The following is a 23,601-nucleotide window of genomic DNA, read 5'->3' as shown; positions in this document are numbered from 1 at the left end:
CTATAGGCTGCAGATCGCAGAGGCCAGATACACATGTACAGCAGTCAGATCTATTGTTCTCAGATGGATTGTCCTATATTGTTGTCCCAGATTCAAAGTCAACACACATCTAAGGGTGGCATGATGACAACACAAAATGTTACCGAGTGGGTATAGAAATCCAAAGGCGCCTGGGAGCTCTGCAGCAAAATAGTAATAGGACTGAATCATAATAAAAGAAGCCATGAACTTCATAAAGATAGCATTTTTACTAAGTGTTGGGAGTTCTAGACTTGTAATGGCTAAATGTGTACATCATTATCAGTGATGCTGAAGACAACATTGAGCAACCTGTGCAGGAAGGAAAAGAAATAAACACTGTATGGCCAGTATGAATCTGCATACCATTGCGAACTATATGATAATTTTTCATGTATTTGTAATGAGAACCCTCTCAAATCTTCTTTATTTTGTATGCCTGTCTCTCTCTTTTGTATTTACTGTACTCCCTGCACCAGTTCTCATTTAGTCTTACCTTTCCTATGTACTCCAGACCTGTTAGGACTTTTCCAGTCCTTAAGGGTGTAAGTCCCACCTAAATATAGCAAAGGTAACTATGTTCTTTGATGGCCAGGATGCTGATGATGAGCCCTGGACTTGGACCTTTTTGCAGGGTCATCCAAGAACTTTTTGCCTTCCTCCTGTATTTTTTTCTGACCTGTTGTTGGTGGTTTTATAACTCTGGGCACTTTTTCACTGCTGATCAGTGCTAAAGTGCGTGTGCTCTCTCTTGTAAACTTGGTAAGATTGGTCTTCACCTGTTTGGCATATTTAATTTAGCTATAAGTCCCTTGTACAGTGGTATCTCATATACCCAGGGCCAGTAAATTGAATGCTACTGGTGGGCTTGCAGTGCAGCTTACGCCATCCACTGAAGTAGCCTTTCAAACTTGTATAAGGCCTCTGCCAATGCAGGGTCTGCGTACGCAGTTTACTGCCGCTGTGACGTGGCATATAAAATGATTGCCACTTCTGCAACTCTCCTTTTACTACATATCAGTCACTCCTAATATAGGCCCTAGCTAGCGCTATTGTAGTGTAGTTCCTATGTTCCCAATAGGCTCTGCGCATTGGAATAATATACACTATAGATTTGACATAGGACTGAGGTCAGTATGTTTCTATCGAGTATACTAAACTTAATTGTGAGTGCCAGCTAGCTCATAGGTCACTAGAACTTTCTCGAATACACAAGAAGGGATTAGTTTCTGACAACCGCATAAACATGATGACTTTGTTTCCCAAGAATTAAACGTATCTTCAGAGTTGTGGGAACAATAGATAACTATTTTACTCAGTCAATCGTGCATGCTTCGTTTCTACAGAGTTGCAGAGAAAAATAGAGAGACAGGCGTTTCAATAAAAGGGGTTTATTGAACAGTCGTCTTTCTCATGCAAGAGAGGTGGACTGCTACCATTGTTAGACAGAATGCAAAGTATAATGCGTACAGCATAAATAGTAGTATAAAATAATACTGTAATAGCATGGTCTGTTGCTATGACATGTAAAAATACATACATAAATAACACGGGCTAAAATACTCAACTGGTGCTTCTAAAATAATAATAATAATAATAATAATAATAATAATAAAATACGCCTACCCCAATGTACCTAACCTAGGTCTAGTACCAGGGAAGAAAAAAGTGTGGTCTTTAGCATAGGTTTAGTTTTTGCCAAGAATTGCCAAAGGTTTCTCTAGGTTCTAATCAGCTCCATACCTTAGAATTAGAGAGGTTGGTATCTCTTTCACGGACTCGATTTCCCAACACCCCGCAAGGGGAGTCAGAAACACTGGAGTTGGATTCTCGGCAGAGGAGGACAGCTTTTTGTCAGTGCGTCAGCTGGAGAGTCGGCTTCCTTCGGCACTTGCTGTAGCGAGCTGCATTGGGCAAGCAGGTAGTCGAACTGCACTGAACCACACTGTGCTTTGCTATAGCAAGTGAAGGAATATTTGTACCTTGAAGGTGTTCAGGAATGCCAGCTTTGACGTAAAGTCGGGCATATGAACGTCATGGATGTACCCCTAAGAAATAGTTGTTCATGCATAATAATGAGTTTCTTGGAGAAATCAATATCCAGGCTACGGGAAGTCCCTTCAGCTTAAGAGTCTGTATTTCCAAGAAATCGTTGTGATGTAGATGAACGGATGGAAGGAGCCATGCCTGTATTTGGGTAGCATGGGCTATGCCTAAATAAGGGCTTGATTTGCCTATATATGGGCAATGTGAATTGTACCTAATAAGGGCATGAATCGGCAAAATGCAGACGGAATCTTAATCACCACACAACACCCACTCTACTTTCTTATGTACGACATTACTAAGTTCTAAACACGTTAAACATATCTAAACATGAAGTGTTAAAACCCACCCATAATACATAAAAAATGCAATGGTACTGGTTGTACACAAAAATTGGTGCTGTACGCATTTAAAGCAATGGTTCATTCTAAGCATATAGTTGACATCTGCAAATGCTATCTGAATGAATCAAGAATATATACATTTATGAAATGGCTCATAAATACAGAAGAGAAAAGGCCGAAACCATTTCATGTCAGAGTACATAAAATTGTTTGTGTATGTGGACAAGGTCAAATATTGCCACTGTGAGAGCTTTTTCAATAATTCGTGTTCTCTATGAATAGTTCTACTATAAGCAGATTACTTGTGCCAAAAAAGAAAAATACAAATTTGGAAGAAAAAAGAAAATTATCATAGAAAAAAAGGACAGTCATGCCACATCAAAAGTCAATGTTAGTGTTTGGAGAAAACAACAAATCTTCTAAGTCTGTAAAAAAGTTGTCTACCATTGTAGGTGTAAGTTGGATTACCTTGTTTAGAAGATTAACCGCACATAGATGTGAAGCATCGCTTTCAGCATTGATCGCATTAGCAATGTTCGTAATTCCTGGTACCTGCGCGCCTGTTTCTTCTCGTACCTCACCATCAGCATTTTGCGTCTGTGAGATCTCAATGAATGCCATCATCAGAATTGGTAGCCGCTGGGGACAACACAGTTCATGGGCCGTTACTGGTTCAAGAAAAGTATCAACATCCGTTGGCATGACTGATGGAGTGTGAGACATGAGTCTAATACGCTTTCTTCTCCGCACAGCAGGCAGCATAGAACAGGTAAGATGCAATCTTGCAAGATTGGTCTGAATGACAGAAATCATGTGGTATTTAATTCTCATAGACGAGGTAGTCCTAGAATTTGGGCAATGCGCTCACAACACTTTATCGCCAGTAGAGTTGTCGCCATGGAGAACTGGGTGTCGCTGGTGAATTGGCTTTCCATATAGCAGCAGTAGGAGCAAAAATAGTATCCCTGCAGCGAGTCCCAAAATGAGAGGCAATCCGCCAAACAGAGTGCACGAAGTTTGGAAAAAATCCTAGGACCGCTTCAAAAGGTGCTAACAGTCCAGAAAATACGGTCTTAAATACATGTACAAAACCGCTCGTATTAGACATGTTTAACATACGATTTACCATTTCTGAGAAATGTACAGGGCAGTTTGTAGTTAAGAGGGCATGTATCTTGGCCAAAGTCCTTGCGACTTGCAGATCATAGGTCTCTTTGGCCGAGGTCAGTGGCACAGTTTTTTGCAAAATAATGGCTTTCATTCTGCTTAAAGTATCAATTCGTATAGAAGAGATGTTCAGTGAAGGCCATAAAGGCGACTCCCTGTCTGTCTTGGTTTTAGGAAACAATACTTGCATACAGCAAGTGACCCTGGCTGACACAGTTACTAGATATGGTATGCCTGGCAACATGCCACAGCAGCCGTGATTATTCAACATGAGGTAACTTCCATTCGAGAGCTGTCCAAAAATTGGATCAATCACTGCACCTGGTGAACCTTGCAGGTGGCAGGATAAGTTGTTAGAGGATCCATTACAGGCTCCGTGTAAGTTTATACCCTGACAAAGGAGAGAACCGCTTAGTGCGTTTTCACAGTTTTTCCCGCTAACAGACACTTCACGTCCCCCACTCCAACATCTATGTGTGTACGGTAATTCCCAGGATGTCTTGATGTATTTTTTACCCAACCTTTCATATGTGCCTGCTGGTATGTGTTTTAGGCAATACTGAAAATGGAATATTGTAACAGGCAGAGTGATTGTTCCATGTATTATCCATTCAGTAGCTGGCTTGTCTGCTATCGTAAATGGCAATCTTTCCAGTTTTTCAATGCTCAGCACCATATAGTCTGCTCCCCTCTTTGCCAGTTTGATCTGTTTATCATGAGATTGAATTCTGAAAACAGTGACGTAGTATTGATTAAACGCCAAGGCACATAGCCTGAACAAAGGTTTTGCAACGTCCAGCCTAATAGCATGATAGAACGTAATTGCGACTGACTATGTTGCAACATGATGTCTATGGCAGAAGACACTATGCTGTCCAATGAATATATCCTGGACGACAGAGTCGTTAACCCATTGTCTACCACAGAGAGAGTTTTCTCTAAATTAATATGATAAATTTCTTGTTTTCTTTCTGCAGTCTCTGCTTGCGTAATCTTCCATGCTTCATTATAAGCAGCATAGATACCAGCATATACAAAACGTTCATGACACGGTGTTCTTGGTCCTAGCAAGAATTCCCCAAGATCAGCTCCATCTTTAAGTAAAGATAAGTGTTGCTATACATCCTTAAGTGTAGATCTTTGTAGCCAATCAAGGCGGAGCTTCCCTGCACTGTATGTTGTTACTATTCCTGGATGCTGTCTTTGAACATATCTTGGGTCTGGCCTAGTGAATGTGAAACCCTGTGTTTTGTGCAGGAATCTATCTTGACAGTTGTTTGTGTCTGTGGGCCAGATTAACCATTTATTCCAATCTGGATCTGTTCCGTTGTGATGCAAAATAGTATGTACACCGACCTCCCCCTCTGAAGTGTTACTGCCATCAGTTGTAGGCGTAGGTATGGACGGATTGTTCAGGTCTTTTATCTTGGCTAAGACAAGACGTCTGTTGGAAAGTGTCATTCAAAAACATAATTTGCTCAGGGATGATGAAGGCTCTAAACATAGCTTCTATACACTGGACCTGCCAATCTTTTGTGCCCCAGACAGTTTTCGTCTCAATGTTGTCTTTCCAAAAGTCGAAACCTAGTTTAGACATTTGAGCATAAAAGGCTGCAGGATAAATCTGTTTTGTATTTGTCAACATACTTTTCATGCCTGTTTTGTTTACATTTTTAAAATAAAATGATCCAGCATTGGATACATTGAACCCTGAAGAGTACTGAAAAGTCCTGCAGGTGTTTTTGAGCTACCCTTTGGTGGCGTAGGACAATGTTCCCATTGGTTATACATTAATACATTTCTAGGATTTGCAGATTTGTGCAAGAAATGATGACCATAGTAGTTATAACAATACATTTGTTCAAAGTCTGATGAACCTTCTAAATATTCATGATTAGTGAATACTGCAGACATTTCTAGGTCTCGAAGTCCCAATCATCAGACAAGGTACTAGATGCAACAAAGTCACTTAATGAAATCTTGAATAAGTGTGGAATCTTCAACAGCTCCGACGGGCCAAAAATGTCATATTCTGTTTTGTCCCAAGCTATACCATCAGGTACAGAAACGGCTGTGATGTTCACTGATGACAAGTCTCTTTGTTCACGATGGGATGATTTGTGTGGCTTGAGGAATAAGTTGATATTCTTACTTGCTGTGTCCATTTTGACATATCCTCCATTTATCAGCATTCCCAAAGTTATTACCAGAGTCAACCAAAGCAGAAGAAAAAGCACACCCAACACAATCCAAAGTTCAATCCATGGTGAAACCAGATAAGTCTTTTCCAGGTAATGAAAAAATTAAATTACTTGTTCCTTTTACTGGCGTTGTTTCAGGTTAGCTGGGATCCTTAAAAAACGTATCAAAGTTAATGAAATAGCCAGAGGCAGTTCTGTCAATTGTTGGGATTGTATCAGGATGTGTTGAAATTGCTGGAACTTCTTGATTACTTGTTACATTTGTATAGTCAGATGCTACCTCATTGTAGACAGGCGTTTCTTGACGAACTTTTATTTGGGTCTCAAGAGGTACAAGTTCCATATCTTTGTTGCTTAGTCCTTCTTTTCGCACTGCAGATTCTTCAAAGGTGATGAGTCTCTCAGTTTGAACCTCTTGGATTGCAGCCAGATTTGTGCGTCTGCTACATTGGCGGAGTCCACTTGGCCTACTGCTTATTATTGGCCACATGATGTGGTTTGACCAGGTCGATGGACACAAACCTGTTCTCCTTTTTACCAGCAAAGGGCGGCAGTAATACTGTTCTTGATCCGTGGGTTGCTAGGACAGGTACTGGTTGTCTGTAAGAAGGCCCAAATTCCTTCTTATCCGCTTATCTGCGATCTTTTCTCTGACTAGATCCCCAAGCTTAGGAATCCAGGCAGGTCTTGCTGGGACGGTCGATTTCTCTTCAGTGGTGGTTGGCTTAAGGAAAACATTTCTTTATTTCGTTCTTATTTCATTTAAGTCCTGTAAAACAGCCAAACGGTCTTTGATATCAAATGTTTTTTGGTTTACCACTGAAGTCTGACAATCGAGGTCTGCAATCAGCATCCTAGTCCCAATAAGGACCTCATATCGGTTGATACCCCCTAGAGAACTTCTTGGCAAGTTATTAAGACTACGTTGGACACTTATTAGATGTTTGACCCACACGTCATCCGAGCCTAATATCCTAGCTGTTATAGATTGCTTTCTGTCCCGGTTTTTTCTCTCCACAACCAAATTTCCCTCAGGATGGAATGGACTAGAGTACTGCAATGCAACACCCAATTTGGACATGGCCTCTTTGTAAGCTCGAGAGCTAAACACAGGACCCTGGTCAGAATGTAGTGTGCCGACTGCGTATGTGCCGATAAAGACTCGCAAATCTTTTATAAAAGTTTGAGCGTCAGCCGAGCGCTGAGGCCACATCCAAATGAACCTTGTCATAATATTTATGGGATTGCATTTTTCCCCAGGGACGTCTGCGTGTATAAAGTCTAATGCTGTCTAACAATGGTGTCTGTACTGGGCTAGCTATCCTATAGTCAGGTATCTGGCGGCGTTCTTTGCTGCGATCTCTATGGCAGTCTATGCAGTTAATTACAAATGTGTGAATGTGTGCATTCATTCCTGGTCACCAGTACATCTCCTTTAACCCCTTGTGTGCTGTTGATAAGCTCAGCTCATCATGAGGGACTGTTGAGCTGCCCTCATGACGATTTGAGCTCGTCACAGCCGTTGGAACGTTCGCACGCGGGGATAATTTCCCCGCTGTGCTGAAGGTTCTAAAAACGGGTGTGGGGTGACGAGCTCAGCTCGTCACGAGGGCATCTCTGCTGTGCCTCATGACGAGCCGAGCTCATCAACAGCACAGCGGCGCCGCGTGCGGCTCCCCTCCCCCCTGCGCAGCGGGGGAAAACACCCTGTAGCGAAGGGGTTAATTCTAATAATGTTTTAGAGATCCCCTGATGTATCAGGCCCTCTCCCAAATGTGCTTCTTAAATCAAAGCTACTCTACGTTTCCTGTTTGGAATGACCTTAGCCCCCACTCCAGGGATTCGAGCAAAAGGAACGGAGTTTGCAACAATTACATGCGAGTATTTGAGTGGAAACGTGTTAGGTAACGCTGCACCGCTGCCTTTGCTCGTGGCATTGACAGCTAGCATTATTTTGCCGTCTATTTTAGTTTTTAAAAGAGTAATTGCAGCTACGGAAGCCGTTTGCCCAGCTGCCTTCGCTGCTTCATCAGCCAATGAATTCCCTGCAAGGTGAACGCCATCACGTTGATAACTCAGCGTATGTATCACATGAGTGTTCTGTAGTCCCTGTCGTAGCTAAACTACTTGTTCCAAAAGCAGTTTATGCTTGATTGTGCCACCATTTGCATCTTTGTAACCATTTTTAATCCAGTTTTGCAAGTATTCATTGTAAGATTGAACACAATAATACGAATTGCACACTATGAGTGTGGGGAATTCGTGGTCCGTACTTTCTATTGTCATCTTGAATGCTTGTAGTTCAGCTCGCTGAGCTGTACAATATCCTAGAGATTGCGTTTTAGTGACCATTGGTCAGAATTTGCCACCGTGCCAGCGACCTTTAACGATCGCGCACGCTGCTCTATAGGCTTTTTTACCCTCCGTAGCAGGTTGAGCTGATCCGTCAGTATAAATTATACATTCATACTGTTCTAGAGGCAGAATTTCAGTTAGCAGAGGACATTCTTGTTCGAATTGTAGAAATGCTTGTGTTTTTAAATATGGATCAAAAACATATTCAACGTCTGTTTTAGCAAGAGAATTAACCCATTGTATTCATCTCGGATGTAAAGCTTTAGCATTAGGAATGTTTGCTTTTCTCACTGCCTCTAAGGCAGGTACAGGTGTAACAACAATAATGCGCTTACCCTGTGCGAGGGCTCTCTCTTTTGCTACAGCAGTCTGAACAGCCATCAGAATTTTTTCTGTTGAAGTGAATTTTATTTCTGCTTGTGTGTACAAGTGTGATTTGTGGGCACTCCCTGATAAATTGTGGTGGCGAGTCTTGGTCAGCTAGAAGAATGCAATAACCCTTAGAGAGTCGTTCCCAAAAGAGTGCTCTCACTTTTCTTGGTATGTCTCCCTCCATCCGGAGTGTTACTTCATATAACTTATGTGGAGTCCACTGTCTCCAGATGATTCTTCAAGTTCTTGTGAGCTATGGTGACTTCTGCTGCGCTGTCCAACATTGTCTGAGCCCATTCTCCGTTCTTGAGTTGTGTCCTCAAGATCCTCGGCATGTCTGATTTTTAGACCTGCTTTTTGGTGAATCGAGGTTTCTTGTTTTTCTGAACGTGTTGATCGTCTTTGGACTTTACGCGTTCTTCCTTGTGTTCTGACCGTCCTCTTTTTTCGGATTTCTGTAACAAAGTCTGAAAGGTACCAGAGGAACGTGTATCAGTATCTTGATATCTATCAGGTTTTCTCAAATTATCCCTATTCCTGAAGTTGTTCCTCCTTTCAGAGTGCTCCTTTTGAGGAGACCTACCTCTGGAATGAGAATGCTTCTCTTTAGAAGTTTGTTTTGTGTTTTCCCACTTCTTTTTAGAAAGAGTAGGAGTGTTTTTAGTAAAGACCTTTTCAGAACTTTCAGACAGTTGGGGTTTCACTGTATAATTCTATTAAATTTTGTATATTACTTACTTAGTAATTCATCATCTGACATTGCTTCAATGTCAGAGTCAGGTATATAGCCGGCTAAGGCTGACCATGTTGCTCCCGGTCTACCTTGTGGACCGAGCCTGGTAATGTGATTTAAATGTTTTAGGGCGCCTTTATGCCAGAGCTCCTGCTCCTGGTAAGTTAGTGGAATTTCAATATCCTCGAAAGGAATGTATTCCTCTGGTGGTTCATCTTCTTTGTAGAAGTGAAACACATGTGTTACGGGATTTGCTTCGGGGAAGACTATCCATAAATAGAATACCTCTGTCTGGTGATATTCATGTGCCCCTATCACAAAAACTATCCTACTACCTCTCGATGTTAGGCCATTTTTTAAAAGTTTTATAGTGATGGTTTTCCTTACATTTATAGGAATGCATATAGCATCCTCGTCAGTTTCTTGGAAACCTGTTAAGTTAAAAACTGCTGGATCAGTCGCAGCTCCACTGTTCTCGGTGTTGTTGCCATTATACGACATTTTGTTGACTGAAAGTTTGCAGAGCAAGTTACAAGGGAACAAAGATAAGGTGCACAATATTTTGGAACACTGTATCCTTCAACGTTGAACAAACCAAAAATGAATACATAGGATTTTTCGTCCTACTCACCTACGGCGGATATTATCCCTTTACCCACTCCAGACGTCTATTGGAGTATTTACGGAAAAAGGGGTCTCTGAGAAAAGCACGACTGAGTTACTTTAGTATCTAGCGTTAAATTAGTGCCTTATCAAACGTTGGACGCCATGTAGTGTAGTTCCTATATTCCCAATAGGCTCTGCGCACTGGAATAATATAAACTATAGATTTGACATAGGACTAAGGTCAGTATGTCTCTATTGAGTATACTAAACTTAATTGTGAGCGCCAGCTAGCTCAGAGGTCAATATAAATGTTTTCGAATAAACAAAAAGGAATTCGTTTCTGACAACCGCATAAACATGGCAACTTTGTTTCCCAAGAATAAAACGTATCTTCAGAGTCGTGGAAACAATAGATAACTATTTTACTCTGTCAATCGTGCATGTTTCGTTTCTACAGAGTTGCAGAGAAAAATAGAGAGATGGGTGTTTCAATAAAAGGGGTTTATTGAACAGTCTTCTTTCTCATGCAAGAGAGGTGAACTGCTACAATTGTTAAACAGAATGCAAAGTATAATGCGTACAGCTTAAACAGTAGTATAAAATAATACTGTAATAGCATGGTCTGTTGCTATGAGAGATGGGCGTTTCAATAAAAGGGGTTTATTGAACAGTCTTCTTTCTCATGCAAGAGAGGTGAACTGCTACAATTGTTAAACAGAATGCAAAGTATAATGCGTACAGCTTAAACAGTAGTATAAAATAATACTGTAATAGCATGGTCTGTTGCTATGATATGGTCCGTTGCTATGACATGTAAAAATACATTCATAAATAACACAGGCTAAAATATTCAACTGGTGCTTCTAAAATATGCCTACCCCAATGTACCTAACCTAGGTCTAGTACCAGGGAAGAAGTAAGTGTGGTCTTTAGCATAGGTTTAGTTTTTGCCAAGAATTGCCAAATGTTTCTCTAGGTTCTAATCAGCTCCATACCTTAGAATGAGAGAGGTTGGTATCTTTTTCATGGACTCGATTTCCCACCACCCCGCAAGGGGAGTCAGAAACACAGGAGCCGGATTCTCGGCAGAGGAGGACAGCTTCTTGTCAGTGCGTCAGCTGGAGAGTCGGCTTCCTTCGGCACTTACTTTAGAGAGCTCTGTCAGGCAAGTAGGTAGTCGAACTGCACCGAACCACACAGTGCTTTGCTATACCAAGTGGAGATATATTTATACCTTGAAGGTGTTTAGGAATGCCAGCTTTGACGTAAAGTCTGGCATATAAACGTCATGGATGAACCCCTAAGGAATAGTTGTTCATGCATAATAAAGAGTTTCTTGGAGAAATCAATATCCAGGCTAGGGGAAGTCCCTTCAGCTTAAGAGTCTGGTTTTCCAAGAAATCATTGTGATGTAGATGAACGGATGGAAGTAGCCATGCCTGTATTTGGGTAGCATGGGCTATGCCTAAATAAGGGCTTGATTTCTATCCCTATATAAGGGCAATGTGAATTGTACCTATATAAGGGCATGAATCAGGAAAATGCATACATAACCTTAATCGCCACACAACACTATAGTCAGGGTGCAGTGCAGGCAAAAGGTAGGACATGTGCCTTAACTATGTGGCATGTCCTGGTAGTGACAAACAGCCTATTTGGTTTCTCACTGTTGTGAGGCTGCCCTCTCATTGGGATGCATTGGGGATTCCCTGATAGGTATTTCAATGGAAATTCCTGACATGTGATAGGTAGCGTCACCATGTTTGGTAGGTGTGGAGTAGTAGAGATAAATCCTGCTTATTTCTGTTAGCAGATTTATTATTACTATTTTAGAAATGCCACTTTAGAAGCATTTCTGGGTGCTTATGTGTCTTTGTGCCTCTGCTAGTTTGTGAGTTGACTGGTTTTGGAGTGACAGAACAGGGGATGTGAATTCTCTTCAGACATCCACGGGGGGGGGTTGAAGTGTGATCTGCCTTCCTGGATGAGTCAGGGCTGGGCTGTATAGACCTGGGTTGCATATAGAGTGGTGGGAGGAGATTTGCCTTGCATCTGAATAGGCCTGGTCTGCCCTGAACAATGCTGTCTCCATCTCCTGCCACGAAACTACACCAGTAGAGACAGAACTGGTTTGGACGGGGTTCAGAGCCCTCTTCGAGAAGAGAACAAAGACTTTGTGCACTATAAGTAAAGGGGCTGTGACCGCATGTTTATGGGACCTGAAAAAAGTTAAGAAACTGAGTGATGCTTGTAACGAGAGGCTGTTGGGCTGTGTAGGTGGACAGGTGGCCCCGAAGCCTCCCAGGAAGCGAACAGAATTGCCGTATAATAGAAAATAAGAAAATAAGAGTGCAGGTGTCACCCTGATATAAGGTTACATTACCAGTAAGGATATTACCATAATGTGTGCACTCTTCTAGTACTTACTATAGTGCACTGTGGATTATGTTGTTTATGCCTAATGTTCCTTGTGCTAAAGGTGATCCTACCAGTAGTTACAGTTCGCTCTAATTGTAATGTTTGTGACAGTGGCCAGATTGGCCAATTGATTTATGTAATCCCTGTCAAATTATGACAAGTGCACAGTAATGTATGTGATTGTGATCTAATGTGTTTTTATGGATAATACAAAGGATATTTGTATTTAACCTTGTGTGGGTTTTCTTTTGTTCTGTGCCTAGTGTGTCACTGCTGTGTAGGTGTGGTGTGCAAAGGCTTTACACATTGCCTCTGGATAAGCCTGACTGCTGTGCTAAGCTACCAAGGAGGTGAGCAGGGGTTATCTTCAGTGTGTAACTCCCTTGCACTGACTAGAGTGGTAGGTTCTCCCTGGCTTAGCCAACCAGAAACCCCATTTATAACAATGAGTATGCGACTGCAGAGAGAGGAGGGAGTTAAATCCTTGTCAACTTACATTGATGCTTGCTCAACAGTCAAAGTTGAGTACAAGTTAGGGTGCGTGAACACTGCATGAGATAGAGCATTGTAATCAGAATAATCAAAATAACAATTAATGTTCACCCTGAACTATCACTTGAAAAGGAAAAATCATGTATTTAACACTATACACCGGACTGGCTCTTTTACTGTTCCTTGGTTTGTTTCAGCAAAATACCTCCTTTCTTTGGGGCTCCCTTGGAAAGCTGTATGTCAATGGGTGGATGAAACTGCAAATTTTGTTCCGTGAAATATGCATAATGTTCCTGAAAATGACACTACGTTATGCACATTTCACAAACTTGCTGTGGTGAGTTTCTTATGTGGAAACATGATGCCAGAGTATTCCCTGCATTAAAAACTCAAACAAAAAAACAGTAAGAGTGTGATTTCTGTGTTCCCACAAAATATTTTTAGCTTGAGTTAGTGGCGTACAGGAGAAAAAGATTCACTATGCAATAAATAGTCATATGCAAGATTTTACACGTAAAAATGTCACTAGCACATGGTACCTTAAGACTGTTGTAAATAAGATGAGGGTCAATGGGTGAGACCTAGTTCCTAACCCAAAGGGAGGTTGGTGATGGGTGTTCAGGTGAAGAAACACCACACAAAAGGATCCTATGTTTAAAACAGGGACTCATAATCCAGGGACACAGGGCCAACCCAGATGGTCACAAGATGCCTATAAATGGCTCATTGATACTCTTGCAGGAAACTGGTCATGGGCATCAACTGGTGCCACACTCGAGGGTGATCAGAAGACACCAGAGCTGCTAGTGAAAGGTTTCTCGAATAACAAGAGAGCATATGTTATTGCAGTGGAGTATGCTTTCCAGGTAAAGTTATCTTGCCTGGTAGTGAACTGTTAGAAATTGGCTTACTGGTTGACTAGGCTGTGAACCCTGGTCAAGCAGCAACCAAAATCCTAGTAAGGCCAAGGCACAAGCAAACCCCAAATTAACCTGTGCTCACCCCCTCGGTAGGTTGGTACAGAGAAGGCAGGCTTAACTTAGAGGCAATATGTAAAATATTTGTGTAACACTTCAAACAATAAAACAATTAAAACACCTCATAGAAATGATGCCACACCATGTTAGACACATGGAGCAAAATGTGATAAATAAACCATGACCAAAATGTCAAAAATCTAATCAGTAGAACCAGAGTTATGAATTTTTAAAGAATAAACTGTAAAATACCACCTAAAAGCATAAAGCACCAACTGCAGCTTTCTGATCACACTGGACCGGATCAAAGTCAAACGTTCAAGCTGAACACAAGGGAATGTGGGTTGGATACAGTCCCAGATTAGTCCCACTGAAGTTTTACCTTCTCAAGTTTTGTGCCAATAGTGACATTGATGTTGACGAGGGTCACCGGGAGCAAGGCGAGTATTGTGGGTAGTGGTCGGCATGACACAAAACGCTGGCCCCGTATCGCGAATGGGTTAGAGCTTCGCTTTGGAGGTTCCCAAGTTACTTAAGTGGGTGGTACTACTAGTAGCATTTAATTTATAGGCCCTGGGCACGTGCAGTGGTACTTTACTAGGGACTTTTAAGTAAATTAAATAGGCCTATTGGGTATACGCCAATGTTACAATGTTTTAAGTAGAGAGCCAAAGCACTTTAACACTGGTTAGCAGCAGTATATGCACAGAATCCTATGGCCAATAACAGCCAATTCAGCAAAAAGTAGGAGGAGGAAGGCAAAACATTTGGGTATGATCCTGCAGAAAGGGCCAGGTCTAACATAATACCCCATACCTCCAGCCTAAAGCCAGGAGAGACTAATCAATACCTTGATAGATTTCCTGTTTTTGACGATAAAATGTGGACAGTGGCCCTCTACTGAAGGGACACTTGTCAGTTCTACGTTTCTGAACTCGGTTGGATCCCTCTGTCTAAACTCTCCTGAGCAAGTGGACTGACCCATGGGGAACCCATCTCTTCTTCTGTGGACCCCATCTGTCCAGTATCTAACCTTAACTTGCTCACAGATGTGTTCCAGTAGGTAGACAGTATCACCATGGCCAACAAAGTGATGTTGCCCACTCCACCCCTTGGATCAGTCTTCTGTCCTCAATCCAAGGGAAAATTCTGCCCATAAGGACAATAACCAACAGAGGCCCTTTGCAGCTGTCAGTGTCAAGAGACAGGCCCCAGGCTTTTCTGACCTCTGAGGATTTTAAGAATGGGGGGCAGTAGAAGCAGGTGTTCGCACCCAACTTCCACTCTACTTCTCACCAGTACAGGTTTGGTACACTGAACTGGCGAATCAGCCTAGGTTCTGTACGCTGAGGCTGAAAATGGGGCAAAGATGACTCCTCTTTCACCCTGCCCCTCCATCTGAGATCCTGTAACCTTCACGTGGGAGTGGTACCTGCAGAAAATCGAACCGTCGGGTGCCCTGGGTGGCCCCCCTTTTCAGTTTGCTTGACTGCGGGGGCAGCTCGTTCCCCAGCATGCAGTCTATGGGCATCTGGGGACTAACTATGACCCTCCTATGGGTCACCTCCCCACCCCATGCCAGGGATACCAGGTCTATAAGGTGGAAAAAGTCCTGCCCATGGGCCTGAGTTACCCTACATAACTGGCTGGTTTACTGCTCTGGAGAAACTAACAAAGATCGTAGCGCTAGCGCTTGACTGTGATAAGGATTACTGCAAGCATCTATTTCGTTTTACAGACTTTTAAAAACCTTTTGATTGTACTAATATGTGTTTTTAAATACATTTCTGAGCTCTCACTTGCATTCTGATTACTGCAAGCATCTATTTCGTTTTACAGACTTTTAAAAACCTATTGATTGTACTAATATGTGTTTTTAAATATATTTCTGAGCTCTCACTTGCATTCTGGTCGCTACTCCCCGGTCCACCACAGCTTCTGTGCTGATTGTTGTGGAGGGAGGTTCAAGCGACACCACTTCCTGGTTGCTCCATCCTGGGCAGCCATCTTGGGGAGGTTGACGGGCTAGTCTCCCCCCTCGCCCTCACTATTTTAGGGCGGGAGTCAATCGCGCACGATCATTAACCAACGAAGATCGTAGCGCTAGCGCTTGACTGTGATAAGGATTACTGCAAGCATCTATTTCGTTTTACAGACTTTTAAAAACCTTTTGATTGTACTAATATGTGTTTTTAAATACATTTCTGAGCTCTCACTTGCATTCTGATTACTGCAAGCATCTATTTCGTTTTACAGACTTTTAAAAACCTATTGATTGTACTAATATGTGTTTTAAATATATTTCTGAGCTCTCACTTGCATTCTGGTCGCTACTCCCCGGTCCACCACAGCTTCTGTGCTGATTGTTGTGGAGGGAGGTTCAAGCGACACCACTTCCTGGTTGCTCCATCCTGGGCAGCCATCTTGGGGAGGTTGACGGGCTAGTCTCCCCCCTCGCCCTCACTATTTTAGGGCGGGAGTCAATCGCGCACGATCATTAACCAACGAAGATCGTAGCGCTAGCGCTAGCGCTTGACTGTGATAAGGATTACTGCATGCATCTATTTCGTTTTACAGACTTTTAAAAACCTATTGATTGTACTAATATGTGTTTTTAAATATATTTCTGAGCTCTCACTTGCATTCTGGTCGCTACTCCCCGGTCCACCACAGCTTCTGTGCTGATTGTTGTGGAGGGAGGTTCAAGCGACACCACTTCCTGGTTGCTCCATCCTGGGCAGCCATCTTGGGGAGGTTGACGGGCTAGTCTCCACCCTCACCTAATCTATATGACCTCTTCCTACCTCGCGCAGCGGTGACGCGCAGCGGTAGCGCCGTATACGCACCGAAGAGGCGCCAAAGAGAAGCCAGTCTGCGCCAGTCCGCGTTCAGACGCTTCTCGCTGGCCCTGGCTTGGCAGCCGCCCAGCACTATGGTGGGTCTTCGTATTTCCTACAACTCTTTGTTGTTACACTCCCTACGTCCCCCCACCAGTCCCTCCTGTCGCCACTCTTTTCCCCCAGCTAATCTTGAACATTACTGTAAGCACTGTACATGGAGCACCCCCCGCCCATACAGCTACACTCTCCCCCCGGGAGAGATTTGGAGATTGTATCTCCTCAACTGCCGGTCACTACCTAAACACTTCACAGAGCTGCATCTGATGATTGAAGAGCTCAATCCTGACGCTCTATTTTTAACGGAAACTTGGCTCCAGATGGACAATGACCCGACTACAATATGGGCTACACCTCAAGGCTATACCCTCAAGCGTCTCGACCGCCAGTCGGGGAGAGGCGGGGGCCTGGCCATCATATATAGGGACAGTTTTAAGTGTCGTGTCATTCCCAATTCCTCGCCGACCTGCGAGAGCTTACACTTTGCGCTTGATTTTTCCCCCACCACCACTTTCTCCGGTATCTTACTCTATCGCCCACCTGGTTCCCTTAACAATTTCATTACGCATATCACGGACCTCACTGCCAACACAGTTTTGACCTCATCTAACTTCACCTTGCTTGGGGAATTTAACATCCATCTAGATGACCCCCATGATACGTCAGCTAATAACTTACGGGTCAACATGCAAGCGTTAGATCTTTGCCAGAGAGGCCATCAGGCAACCCACAAGAAGGGACATCTTCTTGATCACATATACAGCAACACCAACCTTAATGTAGAGTCCCCAGTTCCACTACCCTGGACCGATCACTTCCTGATACCTTTTACCTGGCTTTCCAACTCCTCTTCCCCTTGTGATGTTCCTATCAAGTATCTGGGCAGGAAATGGTCCTCTCTTTCTCTCACTGACTGGACAACTGCTCTTGTCCAAGATCCCCTGAGGAAGGCTACGACTCCTGCCTCTGCCTCTAACGATTTTGATCACTGGATTTCCAGCACCCTAGACCTAGTTCTTCCCAAACGCCCTTGTAAACTCATTAGAAGACCTAAAGTCGCACCTTGGTACACTCCTGCTCTAAGGTCATTAAAACTTGACTGCCGTAAACTGGAGAGAGCGTGGAGGAAGGACCATTCTTCGTCTAGGAAAGATGATTATAGGTCTGCAATGAAGCTCTACAAATTAGAGATTAAAAAGGCGCAAGCCTTTTTCTATGAAGGGAAAATTAATGCAGCAGCCAATGCCCCTAGGGAAATCTTTAGGATAGCGAAGTCCCTTATTTCACCCCCGGCTGAGCGTCCCACTGCCGAAGGTGCACAAGATCGCTGCAATGAGCTGGCTGCCTTCTTTTCAAAGAAAATTTTGACCATATACTTCTCCTTTAGCAATTCTATGGTCATCGCCCGCTCTGCCCCACACAAACCAGCTGACTCTCTGGCTCTCTGTAAGCTGGACACAATTCTGCTTCTTGATGCCTGTAGTCTGGATAGATTAATCTCCAAAGTTACTTCCGGGTCACCCAATGACCCGGAACCCCCCCGGATCCTTGTCAAGGCCTTGGACGTTATTCGCCCTGTCATTTTGGAAACCTTAAACACTTCCATTGTGTCCAAATCGGTCCCACTCTCCTGGAAAAGTGCCATGGTGAGGGCACTTCTCAAAAAGCCCACCCTGGATCAGAGCAACCTGTCCAACTACCGTCCCATTTCGTTGCTCCCCTGGTTGAGTAAACTGCTGGAGAGGCACGTCAACAACATCTTAACAGACTATTTGGAGTCCAACTGTCTGCTGCGTGCCTCCCAGACAGGATTTCGTCCTCAACATGGTACCGAAACCGCTATGTTAGCGGTTACAGAAGAAGCAAGAGCTATTCTTGATCAGGGAGGAAAGGTGGCCATCATCCTGTTAGACCTTAGCGCCGCGTTCGACACGGTGAACCATGCCACGCTATTACATCGACTGGCTGGCATGGGCGTGTCGGGCGCGGCCCTGGATTGGCTTGCCTCCTTTCTGAGCGAGCGTTTCTTCCAGGTCTTTGAGGGTGAGACAGTCTCTCCCAAACATCCTCTCAGGTGCGGGGTTCCTCGGGGCTCCTCCCTGAGCCCGACCCTTTTTAACGCCTACATGGAACCTCTGGACAGGATAGTCCATCCCTTTGGTGTGCGTATTGTCACCTACGCGATGGCACGCAGCTGGTGGTCTCGCTAGACCACGCAGACGGATCATCCAACACCTTAGGCCCCTGTCTAGAGGCAGTTGCCAGATGGATGCAAGCCTCCTGTCTGAAACTTAACGGGGAGAAGACAGACATCATTCTCCTCGGAAATTCCTCCCCGTCTGTTCTTGCACCCGTCTGGCCACCATGTCTTGGCGTTCCCCCCGCCCCCAGGTCCCAGATAAAGAGCCTCGGGATCTGGCTCGACACCGCTCTTGATTTCTCGGTCCAGGCCACTAAGACCGCTGCCACTTGCTTTGGACTAATGAGGATGCTCCGGCGGGTGCTCCCTCTGCTCTCTCTCCAGGCGAGGAGGATCATGGTCCAGGCCCTGATTCTCTCCCGCCTGGACTACGGGAATGCTCTCTATCTGGGAGCACCGGCCTCGGTACTTCAGAAGCTCCAGGTCACACAAAATAGTGCGGCCCGTCTACTGTTTAATCTGCCCCGTCGGCAGTCGGCGAGGAAGGCTCTGAAAGACCTCCATTGGCTCCCAATGGCTGCCAGAGTGCAGTTCAAGGCTTTGTGCATCCTGCACAAATCCTTCCATCGTGTAGGCCCAGCGATTCTGCACCCCTTGGTTACGCCCTATGTTCCAGCTCGCTCCCTTCGTTCTGGCACCCTGCAGCTGGCTACCTCCTCTAAGATCAATAAAGCCCGGTGGGGTGGCCGCTCTTTTTCCCACTCGGCGGCCAGACTCTGGAACGCCCTTCCCCTCACCATCCGAGGAAACAGCAACCTCTTGTCTTTTAGAAAGGCCTTGAAAACGCATTTGTTTGCAAAATCCTGCTGATCTGCCCTGAGCCTGCGCTAAACCATTTAATCTTCAAGCGCTGCGAGGCCTCAGGGCAGTTATGCGCTATACAAATGCAATTTTTCATTTCATTTCATTTCATTTCAACTGTTTCCCTACCATGGTCAGGCTAGCCCCATTATCACTCAGAGCAGTGACTGAGGCCCCATTCGCTTTCACCTGATGGAAGTGATGACTCCCACCCTCAGGTATCATCAGGACACTCTATGAGTCCACCTCTCAGCTAAGGAAGATCATGGCATGGCGTATGACCTGCCAATGGGGACTACTTACTCCTAAGACACATAGGCCACCCCTGTAGAGGTCCCTCCATGGTGGTTTCTTAGGACAGACAGAGCCTTCCTGCTATGTCCTCGCTGAGAACAATAAAAGTAGCGGGTTGTAAATGTGACTCCCTGTGTCATCTCCCATCAGATTCTCCCTCCTGTTGCTCAGAAGGGGCATGGGAACCCTTCCCCCCCTTACTCCATTACCTGTCTGGGTCTTCCTGGACCACTGCCTCACTCTGCTACGGGGAACTGAACCGCCCATCTGTTGTCACTCCCAGGTACCTGCTTTAGGACCCTGGTGCTGAGCCAGTGGCATCCTTAGCAAGCTCCCTGAGACCAGTGAGCTTGCTATCATCAAGGTGTTGATGCAGATCTGGGAAACAAAGAGTGAGCATGTGCTCCCTTGCATTCAAGTTGTACAGCCCTTCAAAATCCTGGACTTCATCTCCCTTCATCCAACCATCCAGTGCATTACAAAAGGAATCCACGCAATCTACCCAGAACTGCTAGGGCAGGTTCTGGCTCTCCCCGAACTTCTGCCTGTACTTCTCTGGGGTAAGGCCATATTTCCTGACAAGGGTTTCCATCATGGGGGATTACCTCATCATGTCCTCCTTTTCTAGGGTTAGTAGGGTGTCCATCCCTTTGCTAGGGATATACCTCCTTAGACTAGCCCCCCAATCCCCTCAGGGATCTTGTAAGGCAATTCATAAGTCAATCTTATAAGCCTCACACCACTTCTCAATATCATTTCCCACAGCAAAGTCAGGCACCAGACCTTTGGGAACATGGCCGTCCTGTTTCCAGAGGGCACTGAAAAAGTGCTGCCACCCTAATTGCTGGACTCTGCATGTCTGGCTTTGTTGTCCAGCTCCTTAAGGCTACTCCCATGAGCCAAATACTCCAAGGTAATGTTCTCCTCCATGGCCAGTTTCTTCTCCTCCATGGCCAATTTCCTCTCTTCGATGTTCAACTGGGCAACCTGTAGTTTAAACTCTCTCTTCCTTTCTGCCAGCTCCTTTAGGGACAGGCTACGAGAGGACACACTGCTCCATGCAAGGGAGAGAAATTTTCAGTCCTGGTAGTAGTTTACCTCCTCCTCAACAGGCTACCTTCTAGGTACCTACTGTAGGATCTGTTCTGATCCTTCCTCACTCTCCTCTTCCTCCTGTCATCTGTTGTGACTAGCAACTAGTGGGCTTCTGCACATGCTCTCAAAGCCTTTTGGAGCGCCACCTTCTTGATGCTCCTTTTGGCGGGCAGCCCATCTCCTAGCAAAATTCCTTGAGCTGACCTACAGTGTAGTACTCCAGGTTAAAACGCTCAAACTTCATCTTTGCAGGTGAGGTCACAGACACAGTCAGACAAAGTAGGAAGGAATTTAAAACAAAAAGGCCAATCAGAGATAATTTAAAACTTGCATTGGTCTTAGAGATGGGATGGTAGTTTATTTTATTTATTTATTTATTCATTTATTTTTAGCGATTTGTAGAGCGCCTGGTGACCCGGAGGCATCCCCGCGCTATAACATTTGTGGAGACCAGAGGAGAAAAGGAGGGGACTTTATTTTGGGAATAGCACCGTTTTCAGTTTTTTCCTGAAAATCAGATGACTGGGTTCCAGCCGCAGGGGGCGGGGAAGTGAATTCCACCCGGAAGATGCTTTAACAGAAAAGCGTCGGCCGCCGGTACGAGTCTTCCTGTATCTGGGGACGTTGGCCAGACGCTCATTATCCGAGCGAAGGGACCTGGGGGCCATGTAAGGGGTAACCAGGTCTCTCAGAATAGCAGGGCCAAGACCATTAAACAGTTTGTGTGCAGTGCACAGGGCCTTGAATTCTACCCTTTGACGTATTGGAAGCCAGTGGAGGGCCTTAATTGCTGGTTTGGCTGATACTCTGGAAGAGAGGTTCATAAGTAACCGGGCGGCTGTGTTCTGCGTGCGCTGGAGTTTAGCCATGGTAGCTTCTGGAGCTCCCAGATATACCATGTTGCTGTAGTCCAGCCGCGCAAGGATCAGACCTTGGACCAGGAGTTTCCTGGATAGGGGCGGAAGTATTGGGAGGATCCTGCGGATAGAGCGCATGAGACCAAAGCAGGTACCTGCTGTTTTGGATGCTTGGGTTTTCATCGACAGCTCGGGTTCTAGCCAGACTCCTAAGGTCTTAATTTCTTGTTTCGGGGTGGGAAGTATATACCAAATCACTGTATGGCACTGCACATACACAATCCTATCCTCACCTCTGGTCACCAATGTTAGAAATTGGGTTACTGATTGACTGGAGTGTGAACCCTGGTCAAGCAGCAACCACAATCCTAGTCAGGGAAAGGCAGAAGCAAACCCCAAATTAACCTGTGTTCAACCCCCTGGAAGCTTGGCACAGAGCAATCAAGCTTAGTTTAAAGGCAATATGTAAAGTATTTGTGCAACACTTTAAACAGTAAAACAAGGAAAACACCATACCAAAAGGATGTCACATCATGTTAGAAAAACAGAGCCAAATTTATTAAATAAAGCAAGACTAAAATGCCAAACATCTAATCAGTAAAACCGGACTTATAAATGTGTAAAAACTAAACCGTTAAGTAGCACTTAAAAGCATAAAGCAACAACCGCGGCTATCTGGTTGAACTGCACTGAGTTAAAGTCAAAAGTTCAGGCCGACCACAATAGAGTGTAGGTTGGATACAGTCCCACATTAGCCCCAGTGAAGTTTTATCATCTCAAGTTTTTGGGTCCGGACTGGCCATAGCGGGCACCGGGCAATCCCCCGGTGTGCCGCATGGGTGGGGGCCGGTTTTGGGCCCCTGGGGGCCATTTTTGTTACAGGGCCGTTTTTGCAGCATAGCTGCAATATCGGCCCTGTACCAAAATCGGTAGAAAACCGACCCAGCAAAGAGCTCGGCGGCACCTCCAACCCCCCCGAGTGGGGAGGGGGGCCGGCTGAGCACTTTGCCGGGGCCAGTTGTGGTTCCAAGTCCGGCCCTGCAAGTTTTGTGGCAAACGTTCCATTTGCATTGGAGAGGGCCGCCAGTAACAAGCAGAGCGTGATGCAAAGAGCAGGCCAAGTGCCACAGATGGACAGGCTGGATCTCTGCATTTGTGGTCCCCCATGGGCTGTCGGTGCTGCCGTGTGAAAAGAAGGGCTGCTGGTGGCTTGTGCTGATTTTCGGAACAGGCAGCATGGTTCTGGTGGGACTTTGTTTTCATGGCCACCTCGACCTGGAACGACCTCTCGCTCTATCTAAGGTCAGCCACGGAATTTCTATCATTTAGAAAAGGCCTGAAAACATGGTTGTTTCCTGCTTAGTCATAGGTCCGCTGCAGGTATGGACGCTCTCAGGTAGACAGTGCACAGCGCCAGGACACCTTTGTGTAGCAGCGCGCTTTACAAACTTATATAATATAACATAACCGTTCACGATAGCGAAGAGCCCAAAAGCTTTATTTTAGGAGCTCAAGTGCCACACCAAGGGTCCAGGACCTGAGAGGCACCACTTGGAAGTCTGGAACTAGATGAAGACGGGTCTAGGAGCTGTAGGGGAGTCTTTTTTGTCCCTGAGGCTCAGATCAGGCTGCCATCAGACTAGCTCTTTGAGTCACTCTGGGGCCCTGGGTACAAGGTGAAGTTGCAGGTCCAGTCCTTCTTCCCCTGGGCAAGAGTACAACAGACAG

The sequence above is a fragment of the Lissotriton helveticus genome, chromosome 5_1, assembly GCF_964261635.1.
Source record: "Lissotriton helveticus chromosome 5_1, aLisHel1.1, whole genome shotgun sequence".
Classification (NCBI taxonomy): Eukaryota; Metazoa; Chordata; class Amphibia; order Caudata; family Salamandridae; genus Lissotriton; species Lissotriton helveticus.
The sequence above is the reverse complement of the archived record's forward strand: the minus strand, read 5'-3'. Positions refer to the sequence as shown.